The sequence below is a fragment of the Marmota marmota genome, unplaced genomic scaffold (assembly GCF_001458135.2).
Source record: "Marmota marmota marmota unplaced genomic scaffold, marMar, whole genome shotgun sequence".
Classification (NCBI taxonomy): Eukaryota; Metazoa; Chordata; class Mammalia; order Rodentia; family Sciuridae; genus Marmota; species Marmota marmota.
Genome location: NW_026000057.1, coordinates 40,477,501 through 40,498,800, shown reverse-complemented (window position 1 = coordinate 40,498,800; position 21,300 = coordinate 40,477,501). Strand labels below are relative to the sequence as shown.

At 35.9% G+C, this 21,300-nt stretch overlaps 2 long non-coding RNA genes across 6 annotated transcripts in view; one reads left to right on the top strand and one right to left on the bottom strand.

Annotated features, from left to right (window-relative positions):
• The window catches only part of LOC125619810, a 261,670-nt gene that overhangs the window by 200,102 nt on the left and 40,268 nt on the right, over positions 1-21,300 (top strand). The gene's annotated exons all lie outside the window — the stretch shown is intronic.
• Positions 4,663-21,300, bottom strand: part of LOC107141396 — a 102,483-nt gene continuing 85,845 nt past the window's right edge. For all 5 annotated transcript variants that reach the window (XR_001503437.2, XR_007351412.1, XR_001503435.2 and 2 more), the window contains one exon: positions 4,663-6,839. This is a non-coding gene — a long non-coding RNA (uncharacterized LOC107141396). The remainder of the gene's footprint in view (positions 6,840-21,300) is intronic.

The following is a 21,300-nucleotide window of genomic DNA, read 5'->3' as shown; positions in this document are numbered from 1 at the left end:
TATTTCCCCAAAAGGGTTGACATGGCATTTTGTCTTGTATTTGAAAGCTATCTTTTGCTGTTAATTTGCATTAAACAAACAACCAAAAGACAAGAAAATCAAAGGAAGTACCCCTATATGGTCCTCCCACACATCTTGAGCTGTGTGAGCAAGCAGTTAAAACATGCAAATCCAGTTTGGAGGAAATTCGACATCTCTATTATAGATGAAAGGTAAACAAAGCAGATGAAGGATTAGTGCAATTCCAAATTTAAGATATTGCTCTCAGTGACTTATAATAAAGTGGTGTTGCATACGGTGGCATGTTTTAGATGACATTTCAATTGTACGAGCAATTTGCATTCTATCTGACATTAAATAACGTTCTTAGTATTATGAATTCCAGCAGCATCCTCATCTCCACAGCATAAAGATATGAACTATGAGGCACATCTTAATGAAGGGAGTAAGTTTTCCTGTCAATCTGAAATCTGAGACAAGGCAGTACCTGGGCTAAAACGCCAGCAACATTATTGTGAGTTGCCCACTCCTGGCATAGTACAAATCTTCAGCTAAGGCATTCTTCTTATTAAATAAAGATCTATAACTGAACACATGTATCTGTAATATCACTACAATCCAAAGAAAATTAAAAGACAGATTATGTCCAGGATATTACATGCACCACCACAGAGCACTGCTAGAATCTGGTATGGTCTTGTTGCTAAGATACCTGGCTAATGCCACGGAAACGAGCCCCTCTTACTAATCTAGTACAATCCATGCATGCTTCCACATATTTTGGCAGGAGAAAGTAGGAGTCCACTGACAATGGTTTGGGATATTACTAGCCAGTGTTCCTGAATTTATACATTTTTTATCTCTTTCTGGTAAGCTTCAACAATCTTAGTGAAATAAGAAATGTAACACTCAGTTAATGGCATTTGGTTGCTTTATGCCATTTAAAACAAGTAAGATTACTTTTTATCCTTCTGCATAGTCAATAAAAGTTGCTTAAAAAGGTAATTATTTAAGTGCCTTTGGTTGCAAAATTGTGGTGCTCCCCAAAATGATTCCCTTTAATCTTTGTGATTTATATTGTTATATGCACATAAATGACTAACTGCATTTTCTCTCTTCATTGCTTTCTTCAAGGAGAATGCAATACACCAGTTTCCCTGGGTGCATACTGCATAAGAAATCAGGACACTAAAATGAAATACTTTTATCAGAAATTACTTACAAACCTATGATGCATAAAACTGGTTTGCAATGTTAATGTTTCCAAAGATTTTTGTTTTATTCATTTAAGAAAAAAAAATATGAAAAGAGAGAAGATTAAAAACTATCTCATGCATAACAATAATATATAAAATTCCAAAATGAAAAATAAATACTTTGAGGCTTCCCCTGTACAAAATGCAAATATGCTTTCTACCTCCTGGTTTTTTTGTTTGTTTGTTTGTTTGTTTGTTTTCCCAAAACAGTCTGTCTTTGTTAAAGCAAACTAAATGAAGATTTCTAATGAAAAATCAAACATATTTTTTATGTGTGTCCCTACTCTGTAGTGCCAATATGATCCTTAGAGCATCAGTGACAGTAGTTCCTCTGAGCTCAAATTATAACAACAATAACTTTTGCAGATGTTCCTAGCTGTCAAATATTATTCACTAAAATGGCAGAAAATGTGATAAAAAGTTAAACCTGAAAAATTATTCTAAAGTAATTGGTTCAAGTCAAGAAGGCAAGGGAAGGTCAACCATTAATCCCTATCCATAAACAGTGAATGAACTATAGAGAAATCACAGCCATATTGATTTTTTAAGAGGAAACAATTGTGTACTGGTGTAGGTAGACACACGGTAAAGTGGACGGTGTGCAAATATACAGCTTTATATTTCAAAGGTACTCATTGATTTAAACCAAAGTTTTTCTTCAGATTTGCTGGATTTTTGACTCAAATTTGCTTTCTTATCAACAGAGACAGCCATCTTTGACAACAGTAAATTATAACCTGAATAAGTCAAGTTTGCATTATTCACACTCTTTCCTGCTTTCCAGTTCATGGGTTCCCAAGGTCATAGTAGAGGGTCATTTTGCCAGAAACCATGGGGAGTTCATGGGTTTAGAATTGCATTCTCAATGTTATATCAATAGTGTGTCATTATATTGTGCTTTTATTAGTGCTAAAAACAAATATCACAATTATCAATATGTACCAGAGAGAGCTAGAAAAGTTATACACATGTTTACTGTTTGATTCATACGCTTTCAATATTTTGAGCCCCTCCGGACATTGTTGCAACAAAAATTATTTCTAAATTACTGCCTAGGAGCAATATACAAGGGTAACTGTATTATAAAACAGGAGATTGTTCATGACAAAGAAGAAATAAATCAATAACAGGTGCAAGTATCTCAGAAACTGTTACTTCAACACAAATTGTCCCTGTAAGAAGGACAGAAAAATGTTTTTACAAACCTTTTACTTTTTTCAATTCTCACTGGAATCCCATGTCAGAAGAGAAAATGGCTGTTTGCTTAGAATAAAGTGTCTTAGCTATCTACGTGGGCCCGACAGTAATGGCAAAGGAGGGTGCCGATCAATATCCATCTTCTTCATTCCTGAAGTAATAACTTTCAATAGGAAAATCTATTTACTTTTACTTACCTTTATTTTATTTCATTTTGCTTTAAAGAAGTTCATTCCAGAGGGAGGGTTTACCTTGCAAACAGCAGTTAACAAACTGATGATTTAACTAAGGGCGCTGGGCCAGCAGGGGTGTTACCATTTGCTGTACCTGTGTGTTAATGCTAAGAAGAGACAATTTTTTTTCCCTCTGGATTATAAATTTGTTATTCAAATAACAGCCACTAAAAGACTTTCAAGGCCTATGGCTGCTTCATATGAAAGGTATATCAACAAGGTCAATCACAAATAAGGGTCAACATTTATATTCTTATATAGAGGGTTTCTGGAATCTTTTACATTTCATTTGCTGAAGGCACTTTATGGGGTTTTTTTTGGTAAAAATCACTGGGTAAGGATTTAAAAAGGAAACCCCCCAACTCTTTCTTGGAAAGGCCCATAGTTTCACAGAATATATGAAAACTACAGTTAGGAAAGGCCACATGTTCTCTGCCCAGGTATACAATATAGGAGGACCTTTCACCCCAAATTATCATAACAAGCATTATTTTAAATTGCATTTCAAAATGAAGCACTTGACCAATATGCTTATAAGCACTAAAATAAAACCATTTCCAATTTTTGCAACATTTTCTCCTCTCTATTACTTCTTCTATTGACACATTATCCCTGTTACTATTTTATAATCATGATAGATTTTTTTTATTTCTATTGAGCTAGAATCAGTTTAAACAGTCTCAGCTTCTTGTTTCCTACACACACTTGTTTTGAAGACTGTCTTTTTCAAATATCAGATGTTTAATAACATTCAATGACAGTTCTTATAAGTGAACGCATCCAGTTGTTTCTCTTACTTTTATTTTTGAAACTATAATTAGAAACCACAACATTTATTATACATAAAATTATTATAATTCTTGAAATTGCCATCATAAAAATATTTTTATCAGCATTTAGTCTACAATTTTTAAAATTTCCCTGCATCCGAAAGAAATTTTAAAATTTCACATACACACTGTTTACATGCATACTGATTCAGACTATGAATATTAGAGGACCTTTTAATAATAGAGAGGTTGCTCAAAAACATTGATATTAATATCAATACTTAAAGTTTTAAAATAACAAGAATAAACTAAGTAGCAATCAGAGGTTACTAATTCTCATTGTGAATTTTTAAGTTAATAATTGGTAATTAATTTTAAATCAAAAGGAGTGATAAAAATACCCATTTCTGAATTCTAGGTGGTGCTGAGGATCGAACCCGGGCCGTATGCCTGGCGAGCGCGCTACCGCTTGAGCCACATCCCCAGTCGCCTGAATTCTAGATTCACACATAAATCTCAGAACACTCACTGTGTATATTTGTTACTAAGAAAGGAGATCATTGGTATTAAACCCCTGCTTAAATTAACTGCAAGATGGGAAATAAGAGGCAGTACTCTCCTTAGAATTTGTATGAAAACATATATTAACATAGATGTAATATAACAAGAGAATTAATTGAAAATAAAGTAAAATATACAGAATGATGAGGATAAATTACATTTTACTCCTACGAATATCCAAGCATTTGTTAATATGAAGATATCAGCAAAGCACGTCTGCGGTAGATGTGTGGTATTTGCACCAGACATAGAGAATCACGTTTCACATGAAGGTGATCAACAGCCTTTCTTTGGCAAACTTCTCTGCATGCATTTTCGTGTATGTTCATGTGCACCAGGGAAAATAATACACGAGAAAGCTTTGTATATTGTTAAAACACAAAAGACAGATACTCCCAATAAATCTAAAGAAAAGCCATTGACAATTTTATTAAAAAAAAAAAAAGTAGTTCCACTTGTTAAAAGGCACCAGGGGATTAGAAAAAATATTCAAGGTCTTAAAGGTTTTAGAAAGCTTTTTGTTGTTATGTTGATCTCACTGATAGTCATTTTTATTCATTGGTTTCTACCTGCAACATATTTTGTTGTAGAATTCTGTCCATTCTTTTGTGTTCTATATATTGCTATAAAACTATATATGCTATATTCCTTAAAAATGGAATTTATTTAAGGAAAATCACCATAGGCATTTTAAAAAGTCATTCTATAGGATTAATCCTGCTACAAGAAAGAATAGGTATTATTAACATACAGATGTGCATTAGGGAACATCATAAAACCTAAGGCAAAATGTTTAAATCTTAAATTTAGAGCAAGTAAATAGTGTTAATTATTCCTCAAACTACACTCATTTCAGTATTCCAGTTAAAATTGTCCTTGTGTCACCAATAATATCCAATACCTGTTCCTCGAATAAGTGAAAAACAGAAACCAACTTATACTTCACAGTGATATATTCAGCTTTTAGACTTAAAACTGTCAAATATATTCCTCTCTCCTGCTTACTTGGTGGTGTAAATTCAGAACCCTTATAATCTTGAATGCTTTCCTGATTACATGATTAAGAAGAAAAAAACCACTTCAGTTAGATTATGCTAAATGCATTGCACTTGTGAGTTAATTTTCATATCTTCCTGGGAAGATCTGTAGACAACCAGATATGAAAAGTGTACTAAACTGAGACATGAAAGGGGAGAGCAAATGGCTCGCATGACCACTATGTCTGCACACATTCTACAAAGGGCAAATCCTGAAATTTTTACATTTTATTTGAATAAATGACATTAAAAATGTTCTCAGTGGGAGCTGTTATTTAGAAAACTTTAGGTTGTTTTTTTTTTTTTAATGACATTAAACAAAGCAATCTATCTTTAAAAATATCCATTGAGGGGCTAGGGTTGTGGCTTAGCGGTAGAGTGCTTGCCTAGCACGTGCAAGGCCCTGGGTTCCATCCTTAGCCCCACGTATAAATAAATAAAATAAAGGTATTGTATCCAACTACAACGAAAAAATAAATAAATATTTTTAAAAATATATCCATTGAATGGAACTATGATTGCTTAGGATGAGGGATGGGGAAAACAGATGTTGGTCACGAGATATTAATAAAATTTATAAATAACCACTGAAAATAAATACTTAAGAGCATCAAGCAAACTGAACTGTATCATTCATAACTTTATCAGTTATGGAACCTATAGAAGGAGCTCAATAAATATTTTTCTGATATATTTGTTTCTTATAAATCTGTCTGAGTGCATTTGTGTATATGTGTGTGGCTCCCAATTATACAATGAGCTAGAGAGAGAGTATAATTACAGACACAACTTACACTCTGTTACTCCACTGGGTCACTTCTTAATTTCTTTCCCAATTCTTTATTTCCCTGAGGTTTAAAAGAATGACTATTTGCATGGTCTATGACCATCGTGTAGATCCTAACAAAGGACACAGCCATAATTAGGCATTCCAGGCCATGATCTTAGGATCAAAACCACACAATTGTAATAACTGGAACACAAGGCAACTTGACTTGCTCAGATTTCACCATAGTTGAATTACTTGTTTTCATTTAAAACTGGAGAGATTTGCCTCATCTCTGTTTTGGAAGCTTCTCAGGTTTTATACCTGACTTCCTTTCAATCTGGACCCCAAGTGAACAAAATTGGTTTATATGTAGTCTCTTAAATTTTTCAATAGTTGATTACAGCTTTGGGAATGAAATAGACTTACAACAACAGAGTTGTTAATCTATATGAAGTCAACGCACACGTGCCTCTTTTGTATTTTACGTGACTTAGCAGTAGTAGAGGCCGAAACATCATAGGCATTGATGTTGATCTAAATCACAACTATCATTTAACACATGTGCTTGACTTAGACTTTTATAAAAAAATAAAAATAAAAAAATAAAAAAGACTGCCTGTGTGTAGGCAATGAATTTCTGAATTTTAAAAATTCACTTTTATCAATGACCTTTTGTAATAAAAAATGCAAAATTCTATCTAATCCAAAGTTATAGAAAGATAGCATTTCAGAAATGTGAAACAGCCAGCGAATGATGGAGTGAACAGTACAAGAGTGGCTACATTAGTCTTCCCGTCTCACAGGCAGGAGCTCCAAAATGCTGTTGGACACAGCGCTTTATTCGAAGAGGTTTCACACATGCATTTTTAATCAGGATTATATTTCACAGAGATCTGTCACCGCTCACAAGTGCAGCCGGCCGGTCCTCCTTGAAATGTATCAGCTCTCAGTCTCAGCCCTGAACTAGTTTTTCTTTGTACAAATCTGGACTTGGTGATCCACAGGACTGTGTTTTTCTTAGAAGGAAAAAGAAAAATCCCTTAGAATTGTGTAGGACCCGCATGCCCCATTGTTTTTAATTCAAACATACAACTGCTTTAACCTGGACTATCTTCAAAGTCACTCTCTCCGCCAAGTTAACAGTCTAAACGTTTGGCTTTAAGGTATTTGCTAAACTTAGAAGATCTAGTAAGTGATTATTTTAAATTCAGTCATTTACATAAATTTTTGTGTTGAATTGATCCTACTTTTTTCTTCTATTCTTGACCTTTTGCATTATTAATCTATTCTCTCCTATAATAATTATTAAGACCAAAAAAATATAGTGAAAAAAATGTTTATATGGGTATTTTTTCTTTAGTGTTTTCTAAATATTAGATATATAATATAGAACTATTATAAAACATGTTCTTACCTATAAGTTTAAAATACCCTAAAGAAATTCATAAATGCAGAGCATTTATGAACAACTCAAATGTATGAATGTGCATATAAATATAACCCCAATACTGCTTAAATTAACAAAATGCATACATGAGCCAAGAGAGATTAATGATTAGTATTAGTCATTAATCGTTGGTGTAATTAAGATTAGTAGCAGTTACTACTAGAAGATATATATATATATATATATATATATATATATACACATACATACATATATATATATTGAAATTTTTCATTAAAAAATCTGTTTTAGAATGACTATATTTTAAAAGGTTTAGCTTATGTATAACAAAAAAATCAGTCTCAGATATTCAAATTAGTACAAAATCAGAGATTTTTAAAACTTAAGTTTGCATATAACATGTTTAATGTCTAATGAATGTTAAATCTCTATTAAAGCAACCCAGCATACATTATGCATCTAGCAATTAAAACTTGTCTCAAAAAAGACTTCAAAAATAGTATGTGGAGGAAGATTTTTCTGTTATAAAAATCTTTCAAATCAGTGAAAAGGCAAAAGAGTAAAGCCAGTTTAATATGTATAGTTTGGGAACTACCATATAACAGCAGATGTCCAGAAAAATATCCCAACACTAATAGCAGATTTACATGAAGTAACTATATCTATATGTTGTCAAGCAACTGGTCATAAAAGCACTGAATAAAAGGGCATTTGAAATTGGATAGTTCTGAAAATACCACAGCTGATTTTTTATATTCTCTGACAGTTAAGAACAAAAAGACTTTCAGACAAAGATTTTAGACATTCCCTGTGATTTTGAACTTCCCCAAAGTTTATATGTAAGATTACCAAGTCTGGGACGCCAAAATAAAAGTCAATACTAAGGCACTCGGTTCCGGATTCTCAGTTGCTCTGTGTTCACTGCATTACTATATGTACCATCATCATCATAAACACTATACATTTTAACATCTGCCAAGGCCTTTAAAAAGCTGAGGCTTATGTCTGCAAAACTGGGAGGAATAAAGGCCTAGAATATTATACTGTGTCTTTTCTAGAAATATTATACTTCTCATGTTAATGTTTCTTCCACTTTACCACTAGGAGAAGATTTTTGAAAATAAATTTCAAAATTCTGTTGCATCTGATTAGAGCACAAATACCAAAGACTCAAAATTTTCAAGAGCTTAAAAGATAAAATTGTCTTTCAAATCCACACTGTTGTCTAGTGTAAGGACATGGAAAAAAGGGGGTATTAAAGCAATCATACTTTTTTATCCATTGCTGTAGCATTTAGTTAACAAGGAATCCGTGGGTTTAGAGTTGCTTAGCCAACAGTCTTGAACAGCACATTTATAGTCTCCAAATGGTCTCATGTTTCCAAAGTGAAATTTTAGAGGGTATTAGTTTAAAATATTTATCTTTGTTTAGGAAAATCTCTCGGTGTAGTCTTTTAAAAAAATCATTTTATAAATTACTTTCCCTCAGCAAATATTAATGTTTAATGTATAAGTATAGAATAATAGTAGTAAAATAAAATCATTTAAAACATAACCTTAAAACAATCTAAAAGGATGTCTCTACAGAAAACTGAACAATAATACATTTTACTTTTCTGAAAAATATGGTTTATATCAACATAAATGATGACTTCACTGTTTATATTAAAAAGTACAAGCCTAATCTTCTTGGATTCTATTGAAGTTGAAGATATGTTAACTCTTGTATGTTTATATTATGTTTGTTGTTCTTTACGGTGGTGAGGATCAACTGTATGTTTATAATTGTGCTTGTTTTTGAATGTATAGGATGTTTTTTTTTAAATAGATAATGAGCATATTCAATTTGTTATACACAAAATTTCCTGGTATTATAAATACAGCAATACACTTAGAGTCAAAAATATTTATTTAAATAAAGATTTTTACAATTTGGTGCCCCAAGTCATTGATTCCTATTCTGAAAATAGGAATCTTCTGTCTTCCTCCACCTACCTTACACCTCTGTCAGAGTGAAAGTGACAGTCACATTTCATGTTTCTGAGCCACACAGGTCCCATATATAACAAATTTCAATCTCAAAGAATGAGGAAAATGTCTCTATCATATCTCCCTATGTGTTTTCTGCTTATGACAAATGTCACCAGAAACTGTCTTATTTGTTTATTCAATTCTCTACCTCCTGTCTCCCTTGACTATACTGTAAGCTCCTCATGGGTGGTGACATCATCCTTCTCATCACAGTATTCATAGCACCCAGTTCAGGGCTTGGCACATCAAAGATGCTTCATTTTTTTTCTGGTCTAATTGTACAAAAACTGTGTTCCAATAAATATGTGGGAACATAATGTCCCTGCTGCCATCACCCAGCAATGTGGGAGTTCCACGTGCCAATCAATCTGTCACTAGTGGGTAACTTGACCATCTCATTCAGTAAACATGACCCAACTAAATATAAGCCTTTACGTTCAAAAGCTGTTTCCCATTTTCAAAGATCCTACTTGAACTAATGGCTCAACAGCAGGTAAATAGGGTTATTATTATTTTTATTTATGCAGGACATAAATGATTGTTGTTTTTAAAACCAAAGATCAAACCATTCATTGTGTCTCAGCTCTTTCTCACCTAGGTTACATACTTAGTTTCTACAAGTGTCCCTTACTCTCTCCCTTCATGACTTTTCTCCTCTATTGGATCATTTCCACACGCAAACCTGCAATATCACTTATCTGGAAACAAACCCTCAACCCAGTCTGGTGCAATGGTGCACACCCGTAATCCCAGCTACTCGAGAGGCTGAGGCTGGAAGATCCCAAATTCAAGACCAGCCTCAGCAACTTAGCAAGACTCTGTCTCAAAACAAAAAGCAACCTGGGCTGGGAATGTAGCTCAGTGGTAGAGCATTCCTGGGTTTGATTCCCAGTATTGGGAAAATAAATAACAAAAACCTTCAGGTAGGGAAGTAAGCTCAGTGCTAAAGCATTTGTGTAGTATATGCAAGGCTCTGGGTTCAACCCCTGGCACCACAAAAAAAAAAAACTATGATGATGATGAGATAAAATAGAAACCCTCTTTTGATCCATCACTGGGCTGCAACTACCACTTCTTTTCTTTGCTCTTCTACAGCAAACCAACTATAAAGGGCCATCTGTTCATTCTCTCTACTTCCCACCTCCCGTTCCCCTTTGTACCAACTTTAATCAAGATTTCAACATTTCCACTCCACTGGAACCTCTTCATAGAAGTTACAAATGATACCCCCTTTTGCCAAATTCAATAGTATCTAGTTTTCCATCTTCATCTAACATATCTCCTTACCAGCGTTTAAGGACCAATCACTTTCATCATTTCTTTTTTTGTTTGTTTTTTGGAACTGGGGGTTGAACTCAGGGGTGCTTAATCACTGAACTACATCCCCAGCCCTATTTTGTATTTTATTTATTTAGAGTCCCACTGTGTTGCTTAGCACCTTGCTTTAACTGAGGCTGGCTTTGAACTCAAGATCCTCCTGCCTCAGCTTCCCAAGCTACTGGGATTACAGGCGTGCAGTGCTGTGCTTGGCTCACTTTTATCATTTCTGAAACATTTTCTCTCTTTAGCTTCTCCCTGCATCATTGAATGAACCTTCTCAACCTCCATTGATCAGAAAGTAGATCATCAACTGCTTTCTCATTCTCTAGCTGCTGGAGTAAGCCAAACTTGGTTTTTTGACCCACTTCCTAGGTGGTCAACTGAAATCGGTTGGCTTAAATGCCAGCTATGATTGTTGTTTTTAAAACCAAAGATCAAACTTCTGAATTCATTTCTCATTTTCTACCTATTCTCTGAACTCATACCTCAAGTAGAATGTCTACAATCTAAAACCTAATATAGCAAAAGATGACCTTTCGATTTCTCCCCCCAAATCTGTTCTTTCTACTCTCTCTTGAATCACAGTAAATGATATCAAGTTCCCCCAATTACCCTAGAAGACAAATAAACCAGTCAAGGAATAATCTTTGACTCATTTGTTTTGTTTCATAGCTTGCATCTACCAAAAAACAAATCAATCAAGGAATAATCCTTGATTCTTTTGTGCATAGCTTGCATTAGCAAATTCTCAACTTCAACTTCTAATTATAACTAGAATCCAATCATGTCTCATCATATTCTCTATCTCCTTAGTGAAGGTATGTTTCAGCTCTTCCTTGAAGCATTATTATAGTTCCCTAAATTGTCCTCTGGTTCCCATTCTTGTCTTCCTACGGTCCATCCATTTTTAAACCCAAAATAACTTATATCCCTTGCTAACCAGAGCCTTCCAATGGCTTTCCATCACACAGAATAAAATTAAAAGGCCTGTGGGTTCTACATCATTTGCCCCCACCCACCCAACAATTTTCCTAAAACTTTCCCCACATTTCCTCAGTCTTCTGCTCCTTCCCAAATCTGCTGATCACACTCTTCTTTCAAGGTCTTCAAGTTCATTCTCTCCTCTACAGGGAACATTCTTTACCAGGTATTCCTGTGGTATGCTCCTCTATTCATTCAGGCTCAGTTTCCAAGCTATGAACTGCTTATTTTCTAACCTAGAATGTAAACTCCACCAGGGCAGAGTTTTTCCTCCTTTTCACTGGTATGTCCCTATCATCTGGCACAGTGCCTAGCTCAAAATACAGTCTCATTATTCAAGGAAGGAAGAAAAGGAGAAAAGGAAGGCGTGAGGGAGAGAAAATGGAGAAACTAGAAAAGGAAGAGAAGTAGTAAGATGATTTGGAGACTGACTGTGTGTGTGTGTGTGTGTGTGTGTGTAATTCTAAAAATCAATCTAACATACCAAGCCTAAGTATCATTGCAGATTAAGTTAAAAGGGCTGAACTGAATGTGGTGCCAACAGGAAGTGGTTTGTTTCTCTCTCACCAGTGGCCTCAAGGTTCCCTCTCGTTTCTTTTACCATATGACAAATTTCTAGTATATGCCAGGAGCTCTCTAGACATTTCAGCCGAAATCAAGAGTCCCTTTAAAAGTGAAGACTCACTTCAGAGTTTTCAAATTTTATGTGAATTGAATTTAAAAGTTTAACATTCAATCCATATCTCCTCCCTTCTTCCCCCAATTCCCAACTCGGGCCTGAGCAAGGCACTGCTCAGGGAAATCGAGGGTACTTATTACCATTTTGCATTTCCGTGCCTGCTCTCCTTCCCGTTTCTGGGTATTCCGGGGCTGGGTGGGGGATGGTTTTCAGGAAAGTAGAGAAAAGGTATTTTCACTTATCCCGTGTAGTTTATGGTGTTTCTTTGCTGATACTAGCCAGCACTGCCCTGGCAGGCATCCAAAAGCTGGTCTTTCAAGAAGCACATTTGTCTGTTTCCGTGAGAACATTTGCACTGAATTTCTAAGCAATTCAGAAGTACATTTCTTAATGGTACAGAGAGGTGATTTGGGATGGAAAGCCTGAAGACTAAAAAGATGGCTTAAATCTATTACTCTTGGAAAGAGATCACAGATTAATATAAAAGGAATAAAAGTACTCAGGTTGCATTTGAAGCTATGCCTCATTAATAGGAATATTGACACCAAAAAAATATACACAGTAAAAAATATGCAAAGCAACTAAACTTGTATTTTTAAATCATATGTAGACTATATAATTATAATACATAATCAGTATTTAATGGTGTTTAATGGTATATTTTAATTTAGTAAGTTATTCAACTAACATGTAACCAATACATATAAATAATACAAAACACATAAATAATGTCACAAAAAAGATGACACAAAGTAAATTCAAATAATCTTTGATATGTACTAGACACCTATGAAGGGATGATAAAAATTTAATAATTTTGTACAATATACCAAAGGAGAATGTTTGTGGCAAGTTACAAGAAGTCGAATTAGATCTATCCTTATTCAGCAGTTCCCTAATTACCTGGAATGATGTGTTGCAGGGTAATTCAATTTCTCATAAAGCCAAACAGTTTTCAACAAAAACAGGAGAACTACTGCAACAATACTTACACTGATTAGTCATCATGGCAGATTTTTTTTTAAAAAAAACTTTATTTTAAAATTTTAATTGAAATTTTAATATGACAGAATAATCAATTGTCCAGGACAATCCTTTTATAACCAGGAGCATTTAATCAGCTACAACACAGAGTCCTGAGTGGTGCTCTCCCTGTCAGAGGTGGTGCTCGGATACCAGCCGAAGCTGATTGCATTAATTAATGCATGTTCAAAGAAAAAAGCAATTATGATTAATAATTTTATACTTTATGTCAGCACACGGGGAAATGTGAAAGTCAATCTTTTAGCGTTTTCCCACTTACTAAAGAAGAACAATTACTCTCTTTTTTTCCTTTTATGGACTTCCACACATGCTAAGCTTTCCTGCCTTTTTTATTGTTTAGTGCACTACAGTTAAACATAATAGAGGGGTTCGTTTTGACCTATCATAAATGCATATTACACAGTTTTCTCGATTTCAATCCCCAGAACCATCCTGTTTCTTTCACTGCGGTTGCCTGCAGAATCCCTTTCTCTACTCTTTTGGTCTTCCTTCTGTTTATTTTTTTAAATGGATGCACTCTGGATATATAAAAGTAGAATGCATTGTTCCATATTCACAAATGCACCTAGCATAACTTGGTCAACTTTACAGTGGCACATGCCTGTAATCCCAGCAACTCAGAAGGCTGAGATGGAAGGACTGAAAGTTTGAGGCCAGCCTCAGTAACTTAGTGAGACCCTGTCTCAAAAATAAATAAATAAAAAGTAAAATGGCTGGAGATTTAGCTTAGTGGTACAGCACCTCTGAATCCAGTCCCCAGTACTGCACACACCGTCTGTTTGCCAATCAATCTTTTCTTTTTTCTCACCCACACAAACCGGTTTGCTCTAGCTGAACTGGTTGGTCACTTTCAACTTTGCCTTGTGCCTTTCTACTCTACCCTTACCACTCACAACTTGCATCATCCTGGATTTCCCTCTCACAACTTATATCATCCTTCAAGGTCAATTTACATATATATATATATATATAAATATATACAATTTACATATATATATATATATATATAGAGAGAGAGAGAGAGAGAGAGAGAGACCTTTATTTTATTTATTTATTTATTTATTTATTTATTTATTTATTTATTTATTTATTTTTATGTGGTGCTGAGGATTGAACCCAGTGCTTCACACACGCTAGGCAACACTCTATCACTGGGCCACAACCCCAGCCCTTAAGATCAAGTTTAAAAATAACTTTTTTCCTAAGTATTTACTGCTCAACCCGACTGACCATGTCATCTTCTTTTTCTTAACACATACAAAGGTTTGTATCACCCAATTTGCTCTGAGCTTTTACCACCTTTTATTGCAATCTTTTGTGAACCTATCTTTTCAATTAAAATATAGGCTCTAGAGATGAAATGTTATCACATACTCAATTGGATTTCCCGCAGTCTCCATAGGACCAGGTTGCATGTGCATGTAAATGCATGTGCATGGAGGTATGTGTGGATGCATTTCATTCATGCAATAAATACTGATTATGCTCCTACCTGATCCCTGTGCCAGTTACTATCGATGGCCACCAGGACCTGGAGATAGATCAGTAAAAACAATTGACACAAGCCTGAGTCTTATGTAGTTGATACTCTAGTGAAGAATTTAGACAAGCACGTAATTAAAGTACAATGAAAACGTGTCACATGTCATGTGTCACGTAATGAGGTCTGTAGGAGTGAAGGGGAAAAATAACTTTCCCAGACTTGAATACAGGTGATAGAAGGGGAGAATCAGAGGATAGATTGGAGTCTTTGACGTTAAGAGGAATGTGATCCTTCTAGAGAAATAGGCATGTATGTGAGAGAGGTCCAAATAAAGAAGGAGCCTAGGTCACTTGCTAAACTGAAGTCTACAGTAGAGTGTAGCCAGAATGAGGAGCAGGGGAGCAGGTGGGCAGCACAGGGATACTGTTAAGTAAGAAGGAAGAATTTCAGGACAGATGAAATAGCCAATCCAATCACATGCTGCCAAGAAAATAAATGGGATAAAGACTGAGAAATGTCTATTGGATTCAGTGTAGAGAGACCTTGGATGACTGACAAAATAGTTTCAAAGGTATGGTAGCCTTGAAACAAAATTCTTGAGTACTGGGGGAAATAAGTAAAGGAGGAGGAAGTGAGAAGATGGTGTAGATAATGCTTGTATTATGGTGTACCATGAAGAGGAAGAGAGACAAGGGAGAAGAGGGTTTAATGGAAACATTTTGATTCAGAAAACATGTAGAAGACTTGAGGGGGTAAAAATCTAAGGGGAAAGAGCCAAAAACAAGAAGAAATTGATGTTCCAGGCTATGGGGGTAACCAGCAAGTCAAAGTCACTTAGAGGGTGGGACGCAATGAGATGCAGGGCACAGAAGGAGTGAGGCAATAAGTCGTGAGTCTGCCTCCATCCCAAGGAGCGGGATGGGAACAGAATGAGGCGGGATGCACAGGAATGTCTGCGTTGGCTGATACGAAGTTGAAGAACTAACAAGTTCTCTTTATTATCCCTGCTTTAATAGACTCACTCTCATGCCTGAAAGTGTCATATTTCTTTTCAAGGCTGATACTGGATAGACCTAAAACATTCTATGACTTTCCATCTGAACTAGAAAGAACTAGCAAAGAATGAGCCAAAATACATTTAGTTGAGAGTAGGCAAAGTAGGTTCCATGAAAAGGCTTCGCCACTCACCCTAACCTCCCATCATCTGGAGAGGCCCAGGAGTCATTTATGATGAGACTCAGGACACTTAGCATATTCCAGTCCAACCTAGAACAATGTTGCTCTTCAAGTTTTCCCATCCAGGGATTGACTGGAGTCTCACAGTCGGTGCTAAAGGTTCAGTATACTGTTGTAGTCAAAAGGAGGTTGTGGGAGCAGCATGAGGCTGTTTCCAGAAGTACAGTCCAGCTCAGCAGCAGTTTTTTTTTTTTTTAATTTATTCTTTTTAGATATACATGACAGTAGAGTGTATTTTGACGTATCATACATACATGGCAGATAACTTTCCATCTTGTGGTTGTACATGATGTAGAGTTTCACTGGTTATGTATTCATACGTGAACATAGGAAAGTTACGTCCAGTTCAATCTACTGTCTTTCCTATTCCCATCCTCCTCCCTTCCCTTCATTCCCCTTTGTCTAATCCACTAAACTTCTATTCTTCCTCACCTCACCCCACCTTATTATGTCTTAGTATCTGCATATCAGAAAGAAAATTTGGCTTTTTGTTTTTGGGGATTGGCTTATTTCACTTAGCATGATAATCTCCAGATCCATCCACTTACCAGCAAAAGTCATAAAGTCATTCTTTTTCATGGCTGAGTAATATTCTATTGTGTAGCTATAACACTTTTTTTATCCATTCATCTGTTGAAGGGCACCTAGGTTGGTGCCACAGTTTAGCTATGAATTGCAGCTCAAAAGTCTTTCACTTTACATGTACAAGAGTCAGCGAGGGAATTTGTTTAAAATGCCTAGTTCCTGAGCGCACATCCAGAATTACTAATTCAAACAGATCCATGGAAGAGCTCAGGAATTTCCACTTTATACTACTACCCCAACCAAAGGCAGATGGTTTTTCCTTGAACAGAGTCTGGTAATGAGAAATAGAAAAAGGTGGGCAGAAAGGCAGGCCAACTCAGCCCACTACTCAGCCTGCTTCTCTAGGTACTGGTAAGATTCTAATTCTTCACAAAACACAGCTGGCAGAGAGGGATAATGAGAAAGGGTGGGGCACCACAGACCTCAGTATCAGGGCCAATAAACTAGTGATCACAACAACTTAAGGAAAAATAGAAATCAATCTACAAGATAATACTGCTTTTTAATACACAGTTGTTTGTTCCCTTCGTCAGACATTGGTGGCCAGCCAAACTAGCTTTGTATGTCCTTTGGTCCTTTGTTCATGAGAATGGAGGCAATAATAACCCATCAAGATGTTCTCTCATTGGTTCCAGGATTAAAAATGACTGAGCATAATAATTGGGATCAACCCTGGTGTGAAGCTGGGACTAGCAGGGATGACAGATGCTGTCACACTCGACCCATTACGGATCTTCCCATTTCCACTGGAATTTGCAACATCAATTTTCTCATTTATATTTCTTCCACATCCAAGTCTCCTTTGTCTGCAAATGTGTTCGAATATACTCACCTTGGCAAGAAAAAAAAAATTCTCATCTCTGTTCTTACAGAGCTCTCATCCCATCTTTTGCCAGAAGCCACTGGACGGCATGTAGTTACAGTTACCTTAGTTCCTCCACTTCTCATTTTCTCTCTAATCTAGTATTTCTCAAAATGTGGTTTGCCTCAGACTCTTCAGAGATGCTTATTAAACATGAAGATGCCTATGTCTCCCTCCACAGCTGCCAAATGAGAGTTGTTTTGACAAGACTCCCAGGTTACTCACAGATACTAAAGCTGAGAACAAGCACCATTATATTCTAGATTCTACTCTCCATAACGCCAAAGACACTGTTTCTCCAGGCTCATTGATGACCTTTAAACAACCAGATCACCTGATTCTCACTCATGCTGTGCACTGATAGATCTCTGTGTTTTGGGCTTCTAGGATAAACAAGTGTTTTCTTTTTCAACTTCTAGGGTTATTCTGCTGCCATCTCCTTCCCTGGCTTCTCTTTCTCAGTACCTCATGGGTCTCCTCTTCCTTTATAAACTCCTCCTGGGTGAGGTCTTCCTCGCTCAAATTCATGTCCAGCAACTGTCTGATTCTCTGCCCCTGTGAAATCTCTGTCCCTGTTGTTGATGTATCGTTTTCCTGCTCCTCCATCCTAAGGGAACCAGAGCTCCCATTGTCGTAACAATGAACCAAGCACTTGAACCAAGCACTTCCAAAGCAGTCCTCTTCTAACTCCCCCCACCTAAGACACGTCTTGACTAATTGATGTAGACAAAATATTCCCAGTTCCTGAATGCTAGATTTTCTCCCAAAGTGGGAGAAATGGTCCCCAACAAACCATGTCTCCTGATATCTGTCCCCAGCATTAATGTCCTTCACAATTAATATGGCTGACCCTGACTCATTTTGATCAGTAGAGTGTGGCAGAAGTCACACAGTAACTTCTGACACAGGACTTATGAGATTTTCAAATTCTGCTTGATGTTGTTTGGCTTGGATATTTTTTTTTTATAAACCTAATTGCCTGATCTGAGGAAGAAGCACTCCTGTGAACTGGCCTCTGAAATTCCTTCTACCAAGCCTCTCAGAATTTCATGGTAGCTACGATTATAAGGAATTTCATTTCTGCCTTTAGGAATCAGAAATGCATAGATACATCTTTACTTACCAGAGTGGAATCACAATCTCTTCTACCGTCCACTAGGGAATTCAACCAAGAATTGGTTGCAATCCATCACTTGCCAAGGGCTCACTCAAGATCCAGGATATTTAAGTGATACATAACACTATTTTATTCACTCATTTTAAATTTATAAAACATATAATACCCAGACTATACCTAGGCCTTACAGAACAAAAGAAATGAAGCAAGAACCCTGACCTGTAATACCTCCTTGTCTTGTAAGAAGTCAGAATAGAAATAAAAATTACAATGTAACATTAAATAGCTGATTCAGAATAGCACAAGGAAGGATGTAATTCTGTAGGGCATGGAGATAGGAATGCTAGTTTGAAAAGCACTTACATAGAAGATAATATATTAGCAATGTTCAAAGGGCAAAAAGAAAAAGAAAAATTATAAGAACATTCCAGATACAGAACACAGTATTTACAAAATCATGGACACATAGGAAGGAATAAGGCTAAGGAAGCAGCCAGTGGGTTATTCAAGGCTTCCTGTATCCTAAGGAATATAGAATCCAGCATGGACTAGTGATTTAAAATCTGATAAATTTGGTATTAAATATCTACTCTACCCCTTACTAGTCTATAGGAAAATGTAAATTACTGAAACTGCCTGGTTGCTCTGTCTCTCCATCTATTAACATAGTAATAGCCAGGCGCAGCTGCATATACCTGTAACCTCATCAGCTCCGGAGGCTGAGGCAGGAAGATCACGAGTTCAAAGGCTGTCTCAGCAAAAGCAAGGTGCTAAGCAATGCAGTGAGACTCTGTCACTAAATAAAATACAAAATAGGGCTGAGGATATGGCTCAGTGAGTTCAATCCCCAGTACCAAAAATAAAAACAAACAAACAAACAAAACATAGTAATAATTTTCTCCTCTTTTAATTCAATGCACATAATTTGAATAAGACATATGGTACCTGCCTTCAGAGAGCTTATAGCTAATATTGCTCTGAGAATTCCATCAAGTTGTTAATATGCCTAGCATCGTACCCAGCACAGAGAAGAAACTGTAACCACCATTAATAACTTAATGAGATTAATTTTAATGAGGTCGTATCATGCAAGGGCTAGAAAATTCATCTTTCAACAGGAAAGTTAACTTAACAAATGTTGGACAACCATAGTCTCCACCATGTTCTCCTATAAATGCCTTGATATCACAGCTATAAGGCTTTTTAAGATAATTAACAAAATGTTTATCAATAAGCTGTTTAATTTTGTTTCCAACACTTATGTAAGCAGAAGTTTCTCTTTTTAAGTAACCCTACTAAAATGCTGTGAAATTAATGTTCTGCCAAGGCATTAAAAGCATTTTTTAGTCTCCCTGATTCAAAACCACTAATCTGGAGAAAGTTATTTAAGCTATCTGTGGCTTGATTTCCTCACCTATAGAATAGCAGCAAAATGCCTACTTCACAGGTTGCTGTAAAAATCTAAAACAAAGAGAAAAATCTTTAAGCCTAGTGAGTGCTAAAAAATAACAATAACATAAATTCTTATCGTACACTTTTCAGAAAAATGGCAGTTTTATTGTACTTTAAGGACTGCATGAGACAAAAAGCTACACAACTATTTTTGACAACTTTTTACTAATATCTGAAACAGTAAAGTCAAGAAAAATGTTTGGAACTATTTATAGCTAGAATGGCTGCAAGTGAATACATTCTCTTCTGTTCCAAACAGTGTAAGACTAGTCCATCTAAAAGTAAAATCACCAGTACCATGCTGTTTTTGTTACTATTGCTCTGTAGTATAGTTTGAAGTCTGGTATCGCTATACCGCCTGATTCACACTTCCTGCTTAGCATTGTTTTTGCTATTCTGGGTCTTTTATTTTTCCATATGAATTTCATGATTGCTTTCTCTATTTCTACAAGAAATGCCGTTGGGATTTTGATTGGCATTGCATTAAACCTATAGAGAACTTTTGGTAATATCGCCATTTTGATGATGTTAGTTCTGCCTGTCCATGAACAGGGTATATTTTTCCATCTTCTAAGATCTTCTTCTATTTCTCTCTTTAGGGTTCTGTAGTTTTCATTGTATAAGTCTTTCACCTCTTTTGTTAGGCGGGTGGACCAATGGTACAGAATAGAGGACACAGAAACCAATCCACAAAACTACAACTATCTTATATTTGATAAAGGGGCTAAAAGCATGCAATGGAGGAAGGATAGCATCTTCAACAAATGGTGCNATATATGAACTCTAGATAGGGCAGAGAGAGGGGGGTGGGAGGGGAAGGGAGGGGGCAGGGGGTTAGCAATGATGGTGGAATGTGATGGACACCACTATCCAAAGTACATGTATGAAGACACAATTGTTGTGAACATACTTTATATACAACCAGAGGAATGAAAAATTGTGCTCTATATGTGTAATATGAATTGTAATACATTCTGCTGTCATTTTTTTAAAAAAAATCAATTTAAAAAAGTAGAACCAAATAATCTCTAGTGACCCCTATAAACTGTGGATTATAAGAAACAATTATTTCATGCTTTAACTACCAAATGATACAGAAAGACTATTTTTTCTCATGTCTTTTAAGAACAAATAGCTAGGTCGGGCTTGATGGCGCATACCTGTGATCCCAGCAGCTCAGGAGGCTGAGGAAGAAGGATCAAGAGTTCAAAGCCAGCCTTGGCAACTTAGTGAAGCCCTGAGCAATTTAGTGAGACCCTATCTCTAAATAAAATACAAAA